General features: G+C 39.8%; 1 long non-coding RNA gene across 1 annotated transcript in view; it reads left to right on the top strand.

Moving 5' to 3' along the window:
* The window catches only part of LOC116532008, a 148268-nt gene extending 133864 nt beyond the window's left edge, over positions 1–14404 (top strand). The window contains exon 3 of the long non-coding RNA XR_004260672.1: positions 14107–14404. This is a non-coding gene — a long non-coding RNA (uncharacterized LOC116532008). The remainder of the gene's footprint in view (positions 1–14106) is intronic.
* The last annotated feature ends 459 nt before the right edge of the window (positions 14405–14863 follow it).

Below are 14863 nucleotides of genomic sequence, written 5' to 3'. Positions count from 1 at the left end.
CTCCCCAACCGCCCCCCACTGTCCCTCCCCTGGCCACCCCTAGTAGAGTGATGTTTCTCTCCCTGTGTCCATGTGTTCTCATTGGTCAACACCCACCTATAAGTGAGAACATGTGCTGTTTGATTTTCTGTTCTTGTGTCAGTTTGCTGAGAATGATGGTTTCCAGATTCATCCATGTCCCGAACTCACTGTTTTTTATGGCTGCATAGTATTCCATGGTATATATGTGCCACATTTTCCTTGTCCAATCTATCATCAATGGGCATTTGGGTTGGCTCCAGGTCTTTGCTATTGTAAACAGTGCCGAAATGAACATATGTGTACATGTGTCTTTATAATAGAATGATTTATAATCCTTTGGGCATATACCCAGTAATGGGATTGCTGAGTCAAATGGAATTTCTATTTCTAGATCCTTGAGGAATCGCCACACTGTCTTCCACAATGGTTGAACTAATTTACACTCCCACCAACAGTGTAAAAGCGTTCCTATTTCTCCACATCCTCTCCAGCATCTGGTGTCTCCAGATTTTTTAATGATTGCCATTCTAACTGGCATGAGGTGGTATCTCAATGTGGTTTTGATTTGCATTTCTCTAATAACCAGTGATGATCAGCATTTTTTCATATGTTTGTTGGCCTCATGTATGTCTTCTTTTGTAAAGTGTCTGTTCATATCCTTTGCCCACTTTTGAAAGGGCTTGTTTGTTTTTTTCTTGTAAATCTGTTTTAGTTCTTTGTGAATTCTGGATATTAGCTCTTTGTCAGATGGGTAGATTGCAAAAATGTTTTCCCATTCTGTTGGTTGCTGGTTCACTCTAATGATTGTTTCTTTTGCTGTACAGAAGCTCTGGAGTTTAATTAGGTCCCATATGTCTATTTTGGCTTTTGTTGCCAATACTTTTGGTGTTTTAGTCATGAAGTCCTTGCCTATGCCTATGTCCTGAATGGTTTTGCCTAGGTTTTCTTCTAGTGTTTTTACGGTGTTAGGTCTTATGTTTAAGTCTTTAATCCATCTGGAGTTAATTTTAGTGTAAGTTGTCAGGAAGAGGTCAGTTTTTGCTTTCTGCACATGGCTAGCCAGTTTTCCCAATACCATTTGTTAAATAGGGAATCCTTTCCCCATTGCTTGTTTTTATCAGGTTTGTCAAAGATCAGATTGCTGTAGATGTGTGGCGTCTTATAAAATTTACATGAAATTGCAAAGAATCTAGAATAAGGCAATTTTAGAAGAGAAGAGCAAAGTTGGAATACTTGGCTTACTTAATTTAAAAATTTACTTTAAAGCTACAGTAATAATAACAACAGTTTTATACTTGCAAAAAGATACATACATCAATAAATAGAGAATTCAGAAATAAACCTATACATATATAATCAATTAATTTATGACAAAGTGCCAAAATGATTCAGTGGGGAAACAAAGAACTTTTCAACAAATGGTACTGGATCAACTAGGTATTCATATAGAAAAAAATGAATATCAATTTTCATTTCATATCATACATAAATGCTAACTTAAAATACTGTATCATAAACAAATTTAAAACCTAAACTATTAAACTTCCAAAAAATATGTTGGAGGAAGCCTTTGTGATCTTGGAGGAGGCGAAGGATTGTCAGGACTCAAAAAGCATAAATTACAAAAGAAACAAATGGATGAACTCAACTTTTCCAAAATTAAGTGTTTGCACTTTAAAAGACACAATTAACCAATGCAAATGCAAGAAAATATTCACAACCCATATAAAAGATTTGTATCCAGAATATATAAATCATTCTTATAGAGCAATAAAGTGACCCATTTTTAATGGGTAAAACATTTGAACAAACACTACATGAAATATACAAGTACCCAATAAACATGTAGAAAGATGCTCAAGATTGTTATTGATCAGGATAATGAATATTAAAACTACAATGAAAATTTTTACAGCCATGAGAATGACTAAAATTTAAAAGACTGATTATATTAATTCTGGTGAGGATATGGAGCAACTGGAGCTCTCATATACTGCTGGTGGAAGATTAAATGTTACAACCACTTTGGAGAGCAGTTTGATTATTGCTTGAAAAGTTAAATATACACCTACTGACCAACCAGCCATTCCATTCTTAGATATAGGATTTGCCTAAAAAAAAGTTTGCACAAAGATTTGTACATGTTCATTGCAACTGTATGTCGTATTTCCCCAAAATTAGAAACAACCTACATGTCCATCATCATGTGACTGCACAAACAAATAGTGGTACATCCGTGCAATAGAATACTACCTAGCAACAAAAAGGAACAAACTGTTGATACATGCAACACCATGGATGACGCTGAGCAGAATTATATAATAAGTACTCTGTGTCTGGCTTCTTTTACTGAGCATGATGAGCATGCTTATTTAAATTCCACTTATTTAAATACCCGCTATAAAGTGCAAATCAAGTTGTCGTTGCAGAAAACAAATTATGGTTACCTGGAGATGGAGGGGGAGGGTGAGTTGGAAGGGCTGTGAAGAATCTTCTGAGACTGAAAGAAATGTACATTTCTTTGATTGTTATGATGGTTGTTTGCATGCATACACATGTCAAAACTCATCTAATTATACATTTTAAATATATGCAGTTTATTGTTGATGAGTTATGGCTCAATAAAATTTTTTTCAGTAAACTTTTATTAAAACTAAACACAAACAGAAACAACCATTCTAGTAGACCTAAATATAGCATTATCGTTTTTTGTCTCATGACATGATATCTATGTTAATTTTCTAAGAATGTTAATTACATTTTCCTTTCTATTTTCCACCTGTCCCCTGCATTATCTGTTTTTCCTTTTTGTTATTTTTGTTTCTTTTTTGATATTAAGAGCCATTCTTTTAATTTCTGGTGGCTCTTGGCTGATTAGAAGCCTGTGTATGTGGCAGGGAATGAGCTTCATAATTCCCTTGAATGATTTCATAAATTGTTGATCTAGCAGAAATCCAGCTTTTATGCTGGAGGGCTCCTAAATTTCAGTTTCTGCATGCGATTTCTCTTGGGCTCCCTCCAACCCTTTGCTTCAGGTATATATGTCTGACAGGTTTCTAGCGGCCAAGATAGGTAAGAGACCTCACCATTCAGTATGCAGCTCTTCCTTCCTGTTTTTATACCCCTTACCTCGCTACTTCTATACATTCTGTCTGGAGGTCCCAGAACTGAACCCCTCAGACAGCACCTCCTGTAGTGGATATCTGTCTTTCACTATCATGTGGAAGGCCAGTTTTCTTGTTGCTCAGGGTAACAGGGCAGGATTGGGGGGTAGTTTTTGCTAACCCAGTTCTCCTGTTCTCAGCTCTACCCCACCCCTGCCTTCAGAAATACCCGGAGAAATCACTGGAGAGCTCCTGCATGATGTAATTGGATTTAGCATATATTCTACTCTCTCTGTTCTAAATTAGGGAGTACTTCATCTGTTTTCTGTCTTCCAGAAATTTGTCATTACCTCTCCTCTGCTGTTTTTCCCCCTTCAACTTTTAAGTTCAAGGGTACATGCGCGGGTTTGTTACATAGGTAAACGTGATGGTGGTTTGCTGCACAGAGCATCCTGTCACATAGCTTTTCTGGCACCCATTAGCTCTTCTTCCTGATGTTCTCTCTCCCCCTGCCACTTCCTCCGCTGTTTCTTTTGCTGTTCTCATTGTGCTGGAATATTTTATTCCTTCACTCTCTTTAGAGTTGAGTTTTGGATTGGAGCAGAGATAAATATGAGTATAACTGGAGTCTTCAAAACCTCAGGCCAGTGCAGTGGCTCACCCCTGTAATACTAGCAGTTTGGGTGGCCAAGGTGAGAGGATCGCTTGAGCCTAGGAGTTTGAAACCAGCCTGGGCAACATAGCGAAATCTTGTCTCTATAAAAAATTAGCCATACGTGGTAGTGCACGCCTGTAGTCCTACCTACCAGAGAGACTAAGATGGGAAGATGACCTGAGCCTGGGAAGCTGAGGCTGCAGTGAGTCGTGATCATGCCACTGCATTCCAGCATGGGCAATGAAGTGAGATCCTTTCTCAAAAAAAAAAAAAAAAAAAAGAAAAGAAAAAAAAGAAAAGAAAAACTCAGGAAAACATTTATAACTGTATTTTAATATTGACATGCAAAAAACTGTTGTTGGTAAGGACCCAATATATCTTCCATGAAGGCTTACAATGTGTCTGGTAGACAGCCAGTGACAGAGGCACTGGAGCAGTCTGCATTCAGCGTGCTCACTGGAACACTTCACTGATACCTGTTTTAAGACAATTCCCATGAGGTTCTGGCCTTGCCAATACTACTTCCTGTTCTGTGCTCTCTAGAGCCTCCCAGGGCCTTTCCTGTGGATATGTTCTGTGCATTTACAATTGACCCTCCATATTCACAGGTTCTGAATCCATGGATTTAACCAAGTACAGATTGAAAATATTCAGGTGGAATAATTCCACAAAGTTCCAAAAAGCAAAACTTGAATTTGCTATGCACCAAGTACTACACTGAATCCATACAAATTAAGGGATGTGTAGGTATTAACCTACAGATGACTTAAAGCATATGGGAGGATGTGCGTAGGTTATATGCAAATACTATGCCACTTTATATCAGAGACTTGAGCAATTTTTAATTTGAAAATAGCATGTCCCTTAGGGCCAGAAAAAGCAAATACTTTTAGTCAGTAGATTAATGTTATTTAGGGAACAGCTACCTGAATGAAATTGAGAAAATTCATGACAAGAAGAGCAAAATATTCTTTTCTAGTGACCCTGGTTGAATGCCATAGGGCAAGTTGTCCTTTTCATGCTTTCAACCTCCTCAAACCACAGAGTCAAGGAAGCAGTGTATAGCTGGAATATCTATCCATGGCAAATGTTTATCTTATTTTTATAATAATCTAGCAACTGTGGTTAGTACTATCACACCACATTGTACGGACAAGGAAATGAAGCCACCAAGTGATTCAGTTGCTTGCTCAATGTCACATAACAAGTCGTGGCACAGAGAGGATTAGAATTCTCAGCCTCTGGGTTTTTAGTTCATTTCTTAGTTCATCTGTGAGTCACCCTTCTCCCTTTCTCTCTCTCCCTTTTTCTCTCTTTGTCTCTCTCTTCCTCCTTTCTCTTTCTTTTCTTTTGACACCTGATCTTATGGGTCTTCAAAATTCAATTTCCAAAGAAGCTTAATCTTATGAACAAATGCAGAATGGCCAAGACCAAGGCTTTCCTTATCTACAGGTACAGGGTTCTGATGGAGCAGCCTGGAGACACGGACACTAATACCCAGCAGGAACCCTCCCCTCTTGATTACCAGGAAACAGAAAGGTGGGGTCTACTCATTTGGTCTCAATGACCAATGGCTGCACAAAAGCCCAGAAGAAGGGGAAAGCCCCAGCCCTAAAGCCCAAAACTCAGGAAGGGCCTGCCTACACCAGGAGCCAGTTCAAGCAGGCACAAGCAAGAAGCACGGCCTCACCAAAGGAAGATTTGGGAGCAGGTGAACCGTACCCATGTAATTTCTTACCACTTACACAGCATCTCCCCATACATCAGCTCATTTGTTTTCACAACCCCCCCGAGGCAGGTATTATTGACATCATCCCATTTACAAAAGAGAAGAGGATCTTAGGCTCAGCAATGTCGCATGACTAGATCATACACTTAGTAAATGGCACAGCCAGGACCAGAGCCCGAGTCCGCTACATCCAATCCCATGTTCTTCTCTAACATCTCACAGGAAGAATTAGTCCCACTGCTTTTTAAAAGATGTTTCTTCTCTTTCCTTCCTTCTTTCTTTCCTTCCTTCCCTTCTTTCTGCATTTCCTTCCTTCCTCTCTTCTTCCTTCCCTCCCTACCATTCTCCCTTCCTAAGGAACTTCTTCTGATGAGTTTTATTACAAGAATAAGAACAGGTAACATTTATTGAGTGCCTGTTGTGTGCTAAACACCTTACACAGATTTTCTCTTTACTGTTATCTCCAATATGGGTGTAAGAAAACTGAGATACTGAGAGAGAAGTAAGACACACCAGTTGGCTGGTAACATGTAGAGTCTAGGATTTAAACCCAGGCAGTCTGACCTCAGAATCTACTCTGTCCAAACCATCTCTACCTTCCATCTCTATCAAAATGAGCAAAATTGCTTGATTCTTACATTGACCAGCAAATTGGTGGTAGGCAGAGTTTTTAGGAAAACATCATTCTCACTTGCTGGGGCCCTCACCAATACTATGCATGAGACCTTTATCTGAGCTAAGTTTTTTATTTTTTAAGGGCATCAAAAGATCAGTAACTCCTTTTTATTTTCTATTCAGTATAGTGCTAACTGACATTCAGATATTACTCATATTGGTTTCAGCACTTGACTGGTCAGATTTCTTCATCATATCAAATGTCTGAACAGTTCTGATCTCTGTTATTGGGAATATGAACACAAAGGAAGTAGCCTTTAACTTATAGCTAAACTGTATGGACACAACTGGTAGAAGGTTTCAGAGGCGGAAATTTTTTGGCATCTTTTATTACGTCCTCTGGAAGAATTAACTGGCAGTGGTAGCATCTAATCATCATTCTGCTGTTTCATCACAGGCACATTCAATGGTCAAGTACCTTGCTGTAGTCTAAGAGCAGAAATAAAACCACAGGCAGCTGTAATTCCTGGACTGAGAAATTTCTCACAGAAATTCTTTAAATCCTACATGTTTCATTTGTTGTAATAGGTATGCTTTATCTTTCTGGGAAAGGTATACACAGCTCTTGTGTGGCTTAACTCAAGTACACATGTCTGTGGTCAAAATCTGCTAATCCCATTGGTTTCCCCTGTGAAGGGAGAAAAGTCATTTTATAGCATTGAGGGTCTTTGGGTCTATAAAAGGGAATTTAACCAAGGGGTTTCCACTACCTTTTATACAAACTATACATGGGAAAGGACTTGTTTTTTCCTGTCACTCCATCATAAGCCAATACTTCTATTGTTTACAAAAATAAATTACTAAAAGAAAAATGAAAAAGGAACATACAATATACATATCCAGATTTTTTTTAACATAAAATCACTTTATCTTATTACCATACTTCTAAGATGTTTAGTTCTCAATCTTTGTACTTTTCACAGGCCACTAATCAACACCTCCAGGATTTGTATCAGAGGACTATACTTTGAGTAGATCCAGTTGAGAACGTGTATAGGAAACATATCACTTGCTCTTATTAATAATTTAATTGATTTCTTGAAATCAACCTGATGTTTCTATGAAGGTGGTTTGAGATGTGGTCGTCTAAGACCCTTCACCAGCTTTAAAATTCTGTTGGTTTTTTTAAGAAGAAGGCTTTTAAACAATATGTATCCACAGTCATAAAATGTTCACATCCTGGACCCTGTAATTACACTTTTAGGAAACTACCTTAAGGAAATACTACTTATGCACAGAGGGACTCAGTAACTAAACTTTTAGGAATCTCTTTTAAAAGTGTGCATGCACAGAAGAGTTAATTGTAGGTTTATTGAAAATAACCAAAGACTAGAAACAATGCAAAGTCCCTGAATGGGAAGAATGGAGAGCAAATTATGTTTCATGCTGCTCAGGGAAGCTCTTCTTTTTTACATACCATACTAGGTCAAGTTTCCCCAAGAGTTCCTTCTCATGGTTCATGTGTGTTGCCTTGACTAAATAAACATATGTGTAATTATTTAATGTATTTCTAATACAAGGCCCTGTTTCTAATTGTTTTCTCCAACATATTACCAATACTTGTTATAAATTTCTGGCATACAGCAGCTGTTCAATAAACGTTTGTTGAATGAATAAACACATTATATATGAATAAATTCTACTGACTAGGAAAGATTTCATTATATGATATCAAGTGACAAAATTAGGATGCCAGACTGTATTAATGGAAAAAGTAATTAAATTAGGAGAACCGTTTTATTTGGTTTAGCAAGAACTTGTCAGGAAGGCTAAAAGATTAGCCATAGCTGAGGCTTGTAAAAAAAAAAAATGAGAGTCAGTAATTTTAAGTCAGCTGTAAGCATCGGCTTTTTAAAGGTATAATTGAAATAAGGAGAAAAGCAAAGAATATTGCTTGGGAAAGGGAAGAGAGAAAGTAGAAATGCCCAATGGCTGTTTTACCTCTGTGCTATTCAGCAGAAAGTCTGCTGTTTAACCTAGAGAGGGTTTTGAACAAACTGTGTAAAGAGGAAATTTCAGTGCCAGATAGGCAAGAAGTTAGTGAGAGAGGGCCCAGTCATTTCAAGTGGCCTCAGCATCCAGGTTCATGTGAATTGGATTCCAGGGCCTACAGGAATATCAGAGACACCCATGATCATCTTTGAGAGATGAAAGAAATTAGAAAAAATAGCAAATGACGGAAGAGCATGAGGCTTTATCAGAGAAAGTGATTTTTGCTCTTTGTTGCTATAGAGAACAGAAGTAAAACCAATGGATGTCAGTTGTAGGTAAATAGAGCTAAGGATCAACATAAGGGGGAAACTATTTAACTAGCTGCTAGCACCGTTGCTGCCATGTGCACCTTGGGTCCGTACCCTTCCGACAGACACAATGGAGGAGGGATGGGGTTGTTAGTCCAGGCAACCTCTGTTATCCCTGCTAATTTGAGGAAGTTCTCTCACTTCTTCTGGCAGCCCAAGCCACAAATTCACAGCTTTGCTTCCAGTACCAGTGAGCCTGAGTGTTTTAGTATGCACCCTCCTTCATTTCCATCACCAACATAAGCAGCTGCAGACATCTCATCAGTAAAACCAAGAGTACATCATGGCTTGTGAAGCAAAATCCACAGATGGTCACAGTGGAAATGACTGTGATTCAGCCTTTGCTCACCCCAACACCAGTCCAACCAAAATAAGCAGGATGCAGACTAAAACAGAGTCCAGGTGCCCTTTCCATTCTTCATTATCACTTTGCTTATCTTCTAGTTTTCCTAGTTACAAATAATTAAACAGCCAATTGGTTCTGGAACTGCATCACTAATGGCCCGTAGAGATAGTATTGAGGGATTCACTGAATTTAGAAAGACCCAGAAAGGACTGTCTATCAAACTTCAAAGGACTTAACCCATTTAAAACACACCAAAAACCTTTGGAGATAAAATGCAGCATAGACTAAAGACACTGAACAGCTTGAAGATAAGATACATAATCTCAAAACCTTCCAGGGAAGTTGTGAACACACTATCAGGATCATCTCCCAAAAATGCAATTTACTGTGAAAATCTAATCAGTCATTGAGCAAACATTTCCCTGGACTGATAAGAGATCGGGGTAGGAGTGAGAGGAGATGGGAAAGGGGACATGCAAGAAAAAGGGACAGTCAATGACTGGTATTGATCTCTCATATCATATCAACACAACTGTCTTCTGCTCTTCAAAAATCATTAAAAATGACAACATACAAAGCCACATAGGCCAAAGAGTGAACCAGTGAATTCTGGAAACAAAGGAGTCACGTTATTCATATGGAATGCAAGTCTGTTTTTTACATCCTTTATCTGGTCCACATTCCAAAGCACCTTAAAAAGGTTAATAAGCAAACAATCGTGTCAGAAACCAAGCTGATCGCACAGCAGGCACAAGTAGAACCCTCAAGCTCCTCTTCTACTACCAGAATTGACTATTAAAGATTTTGTCCACGTGTTCCGCATTGGTAAACATCCATTCCATGTTAAGACATTCGTGCAGTAGGTGCTAGGAATGCAAAGATGAAAACACACCGTCTCAGCCTCCTAACACATACTCTCTCAAGGTGCTCCATGCAATGTGCTTTTCATAAGCCAATCATTTTGCTCTGCTGAAAGTCTCCATAAAGAATGTTCTCTGACCTATTGATTAGACCCTTCTCCCAATTATAGCAAAGTGCTATGATGTGACCTGCTCAGTTTCTGATACCTGTAACCAACACCGAACACCTGTATAACTGGGGCATCTTAGAAAGCACAGCTCACATATAATATTTAGGAATGGTGGATGTTCAGGAGGACCATTTGCAGGATAGAAAGTGGGGGACATTTCTCTGACTCTTTGCCACATCATTAGCTTCAAATGGAAAATAAGGTTACAAAACAAGGACCTGAAATCACAGGGACTTGTAGCTTCCCAGATCTGCTTTTTATTAAAAATGCTTCAGCAACCACAGCACCCGCCCTTCTGTCATTGGTTCGTTTTCTGTCTGTTTTTGTTTTTATATTTTAGTCATCATATACTTGATGATTTCCAGCTTTTATTTGTTATTGTCTCTCTACATTTTCAATTCTCTTTTTAATTTTGTTTTTAACTGACACAATAATTGTACATGTAGATGGGGTACACTGTGATGCCTGGATACACGTTTACATTGTGTAATAATCGAATTCGGGGATTTAGCATATCCATCTCTCATATATTTATTATTTCTTTGTGGTGAGAACATTCTAAATTCTCTCTTCTGGCTATGTGGACATATACGATACAAAATTGTTAATCACAGTCACCCTACTGTGCACTAGATTATACTCCTCCTACCTAACTGTAACCTTTTGCCCGTGGGCCAATCTTTCCTCACTTCCCTCTCTCTTCCCCTCCTTAGCCTCTAGTAACCACCATTCTACTCTAGACTTCCGTGAGATCAACTTTTTAAGATTCCATACATCACTGTGAACATGCAATATTCACCTTTTGATGCCTGGCTTATTTTACACAATATCCTCCAGGGTCATCCATGTTTCTGCAAAGGACAGAATTTCATCCTTTCTCTGGCTCAGTAGCACTCCATTGTGTATACACGCCACATTTTCTTTATCCATTTTCCATTGATGGACACTTAGGTTGACTCCATATCTTGGCTATTGTGAGTACTGCTGCATAAATATGGGAGTGGAAATGTCTCTTCGATATACTGATTTCATTTTTGGAAACACACACATATATATATATGTCTCCTATATATATGATACATATTACTATATGTTACATATATATTATATACAGAGAGATACATATATATATCCAACATTGCTGCGATTGCCAAATCATACGGCAGTTCTATTGATAAGTTTTACTATTATTGTAAACATTCAAATAGTGGCATGATTACTTTTCTATTTGTGATGATTCCAAAGGAGCTTACTTAGTTCACTTTTGCAGTTCTTGCAGGCAACTGCTATTACAAAGTGGAGAAACATGATAAATTATCTGAATAGGTCTCTTCCTGTTAGGGAGACATACTAGAGAACGTCAGCCTGGAGAGGTGAAGTGATTGTCTCAGGTCACACAGCTTGTCAGGGACAGCGCCAAGCCTAGAAAGTCAGCTCTCTGGACCCCTGGTCCAGACTTTTTCTCTATTTCTACTATATTTTTAGTATTTTATACTCTCATAACTTGGAATTACATAAAGTTTATTTGCAGATGTTTTATAATTGAGACATTTTGACCCCTTGGTTCAGATATTTTTCTTATAACTTGGAATCAGCAAAGCTAATTTGTACCTCAACTCATGGATATCTGGGAATTGACTTCCTCTGATAAAGCCAGCCCCTTGATCATTGTGCCACTCTGGAGTAGAACAGAAGGCCTGATGAACATCCCCTTCAACAGGCTGTTCCCCCCTGCCAGGAATGAGGCCCAGTCATAGGCCCTCATGCAGCAAGGCAGTGGGATGAGCAGAGGCCCAGCTAGGCCAGAGAGAGCAGGATGGGGATGGAGCTCCAGAACAGAGGCAGCCTGCATAGAGGGTGAGGTCAGCGAGAACAGGCAGGAGGCGGAGGGAGGAGGGAGCCAGGTGAGGAAGGGCAGAAGAAGCAGGTACCTTAAGGTAGAAGATCCGGAGCAGAGTCAGGAGTGAAATAAAGAAGGAAGGATGAGGCAAACTGAATCAAGGCAGGCAGGCAGGAAGGCTGGAGTTCAAGGGCATTTGTCTCCCCAGGGCACAGGCCGTGCAGGACTTCGGGACTCTGAGTTATCAAGAGTTAGGGAGTCTGGCACTGAAGTCAGAGATCATATACGCCTTGCTCATCCTGTGCCTCAGCACCCTACACACGAGGGGTCTTCAGATATCGGAGGAAGGAAAAAAGAGAAGGAGGGGGCTTCAGGAGCCCAAATCAGGGAGTCTGGTTATTTTAGTGGGTAAGATCAATTAAAAAGTCTGGACAACAACAAAAATGAGACAAAACTGCATCAAGATTCCTGGTAAACAGCACACATTTCTTTCCAGAATTAGTAAAGTAGGAGGTGGCTGGGCACAGTGTCTCACACCTGTAATTCCAACTCTTTAGGAGGCCAACACGGGTGGATCACTCGAGGTCAGGAGTTTAAGACCAGGCTGGCCAACAAGGAGAAACCCTGTCTCTACTAAAAATACAAAAACTAGCTGGGTATGTTGGTGCATGCCTGTAATCCCAGCTACTCAGGAGGATGAGACGTGAGAATCGCTTGAACCTGGGAAGCAGAGGTTGCAGTGAGCCGAGATCACGCCATTGCCCTCCCAGCCTGGGAGACAGAGCAAGACTCTGTCTCAAAAAAAAAAAAAAAAGGAAAAGAAAAGAAAAGAAAGCAAAGTGGGAGGTGAGATCATAGTCAAAGGCAGAAAGGAGACAACAAGACAGGAAGACAGGCTGGAGGGCAAGAAAGAGTGATTTTATTTTCACATGGAACCCTCCTTTTCTACCACCTGGGACACATGTCAAGACTTGATAAAGATGCTTTCGATAACGATTTTTGTTGTTAAGCATATCACGTTAATAGTAGATTATTCCATGTTAGCTGGACTTAGGCCTTATCTAAGAATGGCTGATGCAATCTATAAAGAAAGATTCCCACAGGATGGTGATTCAGCCAGAAACAAACACCCACCCAGAGCCCCCTTCAAGCCCAGTGCTTCCTAAGACTTTATCCACGTCCGGATGCCAGGAATGGCTCCTCTCCTTGGATCCTGCAGGCCCAGCCCACCCACTGCCTGAAAATAACAGGGAGAACAGGCACAGGACCAAGATCTTCTCCTGAATTTTAATCCTTAATATTCCACCTGAAGACTAGGCCTCTGCTGACCTTGAACTTCACCTTCCCACATTTTTCATCTATCTGGCTCTTAGAAGGAGGCCTGCCCTCAGCAATGGTGAGCTCCAATTCTCCCTTTACAGCCTCTCAACACGAGGATTCTATGCTGTCTCCTCTCATTCCCAGACCTTTTCTTCTAAATCTCCTAAATCCTACGACTATTAACCCTGAGCTTGAAGCTGTTCTCTGCCCAGTGTTCCCCTGCTCCCAGACCCTAGCCCAAGTCACCTGACTCTCCCGAAAGAAGTTAAAAGACTCATCCAAGATCACACAGATTGATAATGGCAAAACTCAGGGCTAAAAATACTGCTACAGTGTCAGGAATAGGTTAACACTGATAAATATATATTTAAGTTAATAAAAACTGCCCAACAAATGCAAGAATTTACAAAACTCATAAAATGTAGTATCCAAGGTCAAGAAGGTTATAGACTTTAAAGACTTAGTTCAAGATACCACCACAATGATAAGAGCAGTCAGGGATGGTTATTGAAAGATCCATACCGGTGACTTAAGAAAACCACTTCCTTGGGAACTACTAGAAGGAGCTAGAACAGTATTGCTCAAACTGTGTTCTATGGAGCATTGAATTCTTGGGATGTGAATGAGCACGCCTTGACAAAATAGTTCCATAATCAGGTTAGCTTAGGAGGCATAATCTATATCTTCCTTGATATTCCCAGTACATTTAAGTATATTTAATGTCCTAAGAAGTCGCATAGCAAAGACACTTGTTATACTTGATTTAACCTAATCTTTTCTACATTTCCTTGATGACTGCTCACTGCCTCTCTTTCTCTCTTTTTCTGTCTCGCTCTCTCTCTCTCTCAACTGACTACCTATTTGCCCTGAGAACACAGTTTGGGAAATTCTGAGCCAGGTTTATTTAACAGGGTTTTAAAACCTCCTGATTCTTTAAACTTAATTATTAGCTAGAATGAACCAAACTACTGGCTTTACACAGTTCATGGGATGATCATAAATCCTGTGCCATTAGATTCTCTGACACATGCTCTGCAGTGAAATGCACCCTCATTCAGTGCATTCATTAAAAAAAAAAATATCTAGGGTCTAACAAAAGGAATGGAGAGTAATCACATCATTCTAAAATCCTTCCTTTGCAGTCCTGCAGTCACAGCTCCAAAGACTCTGGGTTTTGGAGTGAGAGCTATAACTGCTCTGGAAGAATTCGTGACCAAAAGCACATCTTTCTGGGGAGGCAGAATATCACAGGCCTGTGACACCCGAGTGCTGTAACAGGCACTAGAGGTTGGAGTAGATTCCAACATCTCATAAACCAGAAAGCAGCCTCAGGAAGGTTGGCAACTGCCAAACCCATAGGCTAAACAGTGGTGGGGCTGGGATTAGAATCCAGATATTTTGGTTCATCCACTAGGAAATTTTTCCTTTCCTAGAATTATCTGCTCTTCTCAGAAAGAAAGAGCTCAGTTCTCTTCATCCTGAAATCCACCATAGGGAAGGCAAGAAGGAAACGCATCAAAATGTTAACCGTGGTTCACACCGAAGTGGTAATTTGTCTTTGTTCTATTTTTTCTGCATTTACCGAAATGTCTACAAAGGACATCTATTGCTTTTATGCCAGAACAAAGTTATGTTAAAAACATTTAAAAAGCCAGAAGGTAAAGTACATACCCTGGAAAGCATCGTGTACGTGTCTCCGCTCCTAGCTGTTGACCAAAATAAGCAGAGCTAATGAAATGCCATGGCATTTCCCTGTGCCAAGGGAGGCATTAGGCTGTGATCAATGGGTGACTCATGGAGGCAGCGTGTGGAGGCCTCCCTGCTGGCTTCTGGCAGGGCATCG

The sequence above is a fragment of the Sapajus apella genome, unplaced genomic scaffold (assembly GCF_009761245.1).
Source record: "Sapajus apella isolate SASKATOON/1434 unplaced genomic scaffold, GSC_monkey_1.0 scaffold74, whole genome shotgun sequence".
Lineage (NCBI taxonomy): Eukaryota > Metazoa > Chordata > Mammalia > Primates > Cebidae > Sapajus > Sapajus apella.
Note: the sequence above shows the minus strand (reverse complement) of the source record. Positions and strands in the feature narration are given on the sequence as shown.